We start from the raw sequence: 6,185 nt of genomic DNA, 5'->3' as shown, positions 1-6,185 counted from the left end.
AAAATTTTGAACTGAAGACCAGTGGATCTTCATGGTTCTAGGTTGAGGGTACAAAGGACCAGGGAGGAGAGTTGGTTTGGGGGCAAAAATCAAAACAGAAAATGGAGTTCCTTTGAAAATCTCCAAGAGCTAGAAGAGAAGACAGAAATTTATTTGAATAGAATTTAAATGAAAAAAACCACATGGGGAGGTTCAACTTGCTGGATTTGATGCAGATCATGATCCAAAGGTGAGGGAAGGGTTAGGAGAGAGGATTTGCACTAAGGTCATGGCAAGAAGGAATTGTTGAAAGTGGCAAAGGACTTTCCAAAAGCCATAGTGCAAAATTTCAAGGAGGTTTTCAAAAGTTAATTTCCCAAGTGAAAAGTATTTTGTCTTGAGTCCAAATGAAAAGCAAGAACCTCCAAGATCAAAGACAGATCTTGGGTGAATCCACATAAAACTTTTTCCATAAAGAAAAAAATATTTGAGAGGGAGAGTTCTCTTGAAGAAAAATTTAAATCACCTCCCTCAAGTCAAATAAAATCTTTTGAAAAATCCAAATAAAAACTTGGGTGTCACAACACCTACCCCCTTAGGAAAAATCTCGTCCTCGAGATTTCTGCTGATCCTCAAATAGATGTGGATACTCTGCTCGAAGGAAATCTTCCCTTTCCCATGTAGCTTCATCCTCAGTGTGGTTGCTCCACTGAACCTTGAAAAATCTTGTCGTTTTCTGACGGGTCCTCCGTTCAGACTCTTCTAAAATCTTTACTGGCCTTTCTCTGTAGGTGAGATCTGGTTGCATATCAATGTCCTCATGAGGTACATGTTTTTCTGGGTTGCTCACACATTTTCTTAACTGTGAGACGTGGAACACGTCATGGACGTCTGACAGCTCCTTGGGGAGGTCTAGTTGGTAGGCCACCGTGCCTCTTCGTGCCTTTACACAAAATGGTCCAATAAACCTTGGGGCTAGCTTCCCCTTAATTTTGAACCGTTGCAGACCCCTCATAGGAGATACGCGGAGGTATACGGAATCACCAGGTTCAAAGCTGACCTCACGGTGCTTCTGATCATAGTAGCTCTTTTGTCGGCTCTGTGCTGTCTTGAGTCTGTCCCTGATTTGTTTAACTTTCTCCTCGGCCTCTTTAAGCATGTCTGGGCCGAAGATACGGCTGTCACCTGTTTCTGACCAATTCAGAGGGGTACGACATCTTCGTCCGTACAACGCTTCAAAGGGTGCCATTTGCAAGCTGGCTTGGTAACTGTTGTTGTAAGCAAATTCGGCATACGGCAAACTCTCTTCCCAACTGGATCCATAGGTGAGCACACAGGCTCTTAGCATATCCTCTAGGATTTGGTTTACACGTTCTGTTTGTCCATCGGTCTGAGGGTGGTATGCTGTACTGAAAGCCAGTTGCGTGCCCAGAGCTTGTTGTAGGTGATCCCAAAATTTGGAGACGAATTGGGTGCCTCGGTCTGATATTATAGTCTTTGGGACTCCGTGCAAGCAAACTATACGGGAGAGATAAAGTTTTGCCAGTCTTTGTGTGGAGTAGGTAGTCTTCACGGGAATGAAATGAGCAACCTTGGTTAGTCGGTCTGTGATGACCCATATGGCGTCATTTCCGCGTTGTGATCGGGGTAATCCGACAATGAAGTCCATTCCGATTTCGTCCCATTTCCACTCCGGTATCCTGTTAGGCTGGAGTAGCCCTGCTGGCTTTTGGTGCTCGGCCTTGATGCGCTGACATGAATCGCAACAAGCGATGAATGTGGCTATATCTCTTTTCATACCGTGCCACCAAAATCTTTCCTGGATGTCCTTGTACATTTTGGTTCCTCCAGGATGGATCGAGTATGGGGCGGTGTGGCTTTCCGTCAAGATCTGTTGCTTGAGTTCCTCAATGTTGGGTACGCAAAGCCTGTCCCGGTACCATAATGTTCCTTCACTGTCCGTGACGAATTCTGAAGTCTTACTAAGGTTCATTTTCTTCTTTATGCCTTCGATACTGGGATGTCCTTGTTGAGCCTTCTTGATTTGTTCCACTAGGGTGGGTTGTATCTCCAGGTTCGATACGGTGCCCTCAGAGACTAACATCAGGTTGAGCCGAGTGAACTCTCGCTGAAACTCAGGCCTCAAATTTTGCTGACCGTCACTGTCCGGGCTGGGGTTTCGACTAAGGGCATCGGCCACTACATTTGCTTTCCCTGGGTGGTAGTGAATACCGACGTCATAGTCCTTGACCAGTTCCAACCAGCGTCGTTGGCGTAAATTCAGCTCTGGCTGTGTGAAAATATATTTGAGGCTCTTATGGTCCGTATATATTTCACAGCGATTTCCCAACAGAAAGTGCCTCCACTCCTTGAGTGCATGTATAACTGCTGCTAGCTCCAGGTCATGTGTTGGGTAATTTTCCTCATGTTTTCGCAGCTGCCTGGAGGCATATGCGACAACCTTGCCATCCTGCATTAGCACACATCCGAGACCTTTTCGGGACGCGTCACAATACACTTCAAAGCTCTTGTGTATGTCCGGTACGGTTAAGACCGGTGCGGTTGTCAGTTTCTTCTTGAGTTCTTGGAAGCTCTGCTCGCATGCTTCCGTCCATACAAATTTCTTGTCCTTCTTGAGTAACTGTGTTATAGGTTTTGCCACAGTGGAGAACCCTTCAATAAATCTTCTGTAATATCCGGCCATTCCTAGGAAACTCCGCACATCTGTAACATTCGCGGGTGGCTTCCAGTCCAGTATGGCCTTGACTTTTTCTGGGTCTACGGCCACGCCTTCTTGGTTCAGTATATGGCCTAAGAAACCAACTTGTCTTAGCCAAAATTCGCACTTGCTAAATTTGGCGTACAACTGATGTTTCCTCAATTCTCCCAAAACAATTCTGAGGTGCTCAGCATGCTCTTCTGGTGTCCTCGAGTAAACCAGAATATCGTCAATGAATACCACCACAAATTTGTCCATGAATTTCATGAACACTTTGTTCATGAGGTGGACGAAATATGCGGGGGCGTTCGTTAGTCCAAAAGGCATCACTGTAAACTCGTATAACCCATATCTGGAAGTGAAAGCTGTCTTGGGAATATCTTCCGTCCGTACCTTCAATTGGTGATATCCCGATCTCAAATCAATTTTTGAGAATACCTTGGCCTGTGCGAGCTGGTCAAACAAATCATTTATTCGTGGCATCGGATATTTGTTTTTGATGGTGACCATATTGAGGGCTCGATAGTCTATGCACAGCCTCAGTGTCCCATCCTTCTTTTTGGCGAACAACACAGGCGAACCCCAAGGTGAGGAGCTGGCTCGAATAAATCCTTTGTCCAACAATTCCTTTATCTGCTTCTTCAACTCCACCAATTCTGAGGGTGCCATTCTATATGGCTTTTTATAGATGGGGGCGGTGCCAGGTGCTAGTTCAATGCTGAATTCTATCTCTCGGTCTGGTGGCATGCCTGGTAGTTCTTCCGGGAACACATCAGGGAACTCGCATACCACTGGAACTTTTCTCAGTTCTGCAATGTCCATTTTGTTCAGTTTTGGTTTCTGTGATCGTGGCCTTTCTTGAGCGGAAACTCTTATAGTCTTGCCGTGATGGTGAGTGAGAATCACTGTCCGATTGAAACAGTCGATGAATCCTTTGTTGGTGGTCAACCAGTCCATCCCTAAAATGACATCCAGTCCTTTACTTTCCAACACGATGAGGTTCGCGTGGAATTGTAGTCCTTCGAACTCAATGACCACTCCTTGGCAGTAACCTTGAGCGATTTGCTTATTTCCGGGGGACTTGATGATCATAGATTTTTCCAAGGGAAGTATCGGAAAACCGTGTTGCGAAACAAAACTCTTCGAAACGAACGAATGGGAAGCTCCAGAATCAAACAAAACCGTGGCAGGTACTGTGTTGACAGGGAACGTACCGAGCACGATGTCTGGGGCACTCTGCGCTTCTTCCCTGGTCACATGGTTCAGGTGACCCTTCCTGTGGTTGTTGCTGGGGTTGAAGTTGTTGCGCTTGGGGGCTGGATTGTTCCCACCATTGTTCGGCTTGGGTGCCGAGTCTCTCGGCTTCGGACACTGTTTAGCATAATGCCCTTGTTGACCACAAGCATAGCAGGTGACCCCTGGACGGTATGTGAACTCCTTGTCCCTGGCATGAAACTGTCCGACGGGCCTTGGCTCAGTAGTCGTGGATCTCCTTGCGTCTGTCCTTGGGACCTCAGTCTTGCCTCGGTTGCTGCGGGCAAGAGTCGTCTTGTCCCTCTTCCGCTTACGGATATCTTCTAGACTACGGCGCTCATTCTCCAAGGTGATGGCCTTGTCTACCAGCGTCTTAAAATCCGGAAAGGTGTGCACGATCAGTTGGCATCTTAACGCTGGTGCCAGGCCGTCCAGGAATTTTTCCATCTTCTTGTTTTCTGTCATGTGCTCGTCGTAGGCATAACGAGACAGCTGGGTGAATTGACCATTGTACTCTGTTACTGACATGCCTCTCTGCTTCAGGTCATCAAACTCTCTCTTCTTGATCTTTAGGATGCTCCTGGGGATGTGTGCCCCACGGAAGCCTTCCTTGAACTCTTCCCAGGTGATGTTGTGTTCCCTGGGATGCATGTGTAGGAAGTTTTCCCACCATGCTGCGGCTGCTCCAGTAAGGTAGTGCGGTGCATAAAGCACCTTCTCATGATCTGAGCACTGAGCAATAATCAGTTTCCTTTCAATCTCACGAAGCCAATCATCGGCTTCCAGCGGTCTGTCGGTGTGAGCAAAAGTTGAGGGGCGAGTCTTCTGTAACTCAGATAGCTTGGAATGGGGTTGATAGGTTTCACGGTGGTTTCCCATATTGATGACATGGTTCATCATCTCTTGGTGTTGTTGCTGGCTTTGCTCGAAGAGACGGCATACTTGAGACAGTGCTGCTTCGCTGTCTGGTTGGCTGGACTGACCCTGAGTGAAATTGTTGCTGGTCTGTGTCCCGTAAGCCTCTTCTGGCTGATTGGGCATGGAGCGAGTCCACGGGCGAGACATTTTTCCAGTCTGGGGTATTATTTGCAAAACCCATGAGAAAAACTGTGTAGCACAAGAAAAATCTTGCCAAGGCGATAATTAACGAGGCTCAAGGTTTTCAAAGAAACACAAAAGATTCTTCACGGAGAAGAAGTGCTTAACATAAAACTTACATGCGAAAAGCAAACACATGATACAGCACTCAGGATGCGCGTACATATCCTGACATGTTATTTAAAAAACTAGCGTACTACTCCGGAAGGCAGCAAACACACCAATACAAACTAGCGCACAGATAAAACAACACATCATACAAGCAGGCATAACACGCGGCTACTCGGTGCTCTCAGTCGGAGATGGTGAAGATCTCCTTCCCCTTGCCGATGGCAAGGCTCAGCGGTCCAGGAGAATCAACCTCCACCTCCTCTCTAGCTGGCTCCTGGCGCGTGACGCTGCGCTGCGGTGATGGTGCGGGGGCGACTGGTGGTAGAGCGCGTGCGGCAGGCGGTGCGGCTCTGACTGGAGTAGGAGCGATGACTCGGTCGAACTCCTCAGTGGTAGGCAGACGGCGAGCAGTGGCCAAAACGGCCGGTGCATACGAGGCTGAAGACGAGACGAATGTCAGAGGCGGCGCCGTGTGGAGAAGCTCCTTCCTGCTGGCAGGACCGCCCCGGACTAAGTCCATGCGGGCAGCCACAAGATCATCTACGAGGTTGTCGAAAGACTCCTCCAGAGCCTTGAGATACTCCACAACCATCTCGATGGCTTCATCTCGTTCTCCCCGATGGCAGGCGAACGCATAGTGGCTGGTGTAAGGCACATGGCATGGGAGGTAGCGGTAGCGACGAGTCTTCATCGTAGGAAGGATGTCCCGAAGGCGAGCTATCGCCTCGCGGGCAGCCATCTGCATGGCATGCCTCTCCGTAGGCATGGCCCTTCCCGTAAAACGGAAGTGACGAGCAGCAGAACGTCCTCCCCTGAACTGCACCACGGCTTGGTGCATAGACACGTCGTCACTGAGCTTGTGCTGATAGAGCGTGAACTCCGGGCGAGCTGCTGGCCCGATCGCGAGCTTGGTGATGGAGACGAGGAGCTTGACAAACCCCTCGGGCACGTTGGTGAACACTCGATTCTCACAGCTGCTGCCAGCCATCTACAAAAGTAGGCAAAAATTCTGAGTAGTCATGTC

Source organism: Triticum aestivum, chromosome 2D (genome assembly GCF_018294505.1).
Source record: "Triticum aestivum cultivar Chinese Spring chromosome 2D, IWGSC CS RefSeq v2.1, whole genome shotgun sequence".
Taxonomy (NCBI): domain Eukaryota; kingdom Viridiplantae; phylum Streptophyta; class Magnoliopsida; order Poales; family Poaceae; genus Triticum; species Triticum aestivum.
This window is presented reverse-complemented; position numbering follows the sequence as displayed.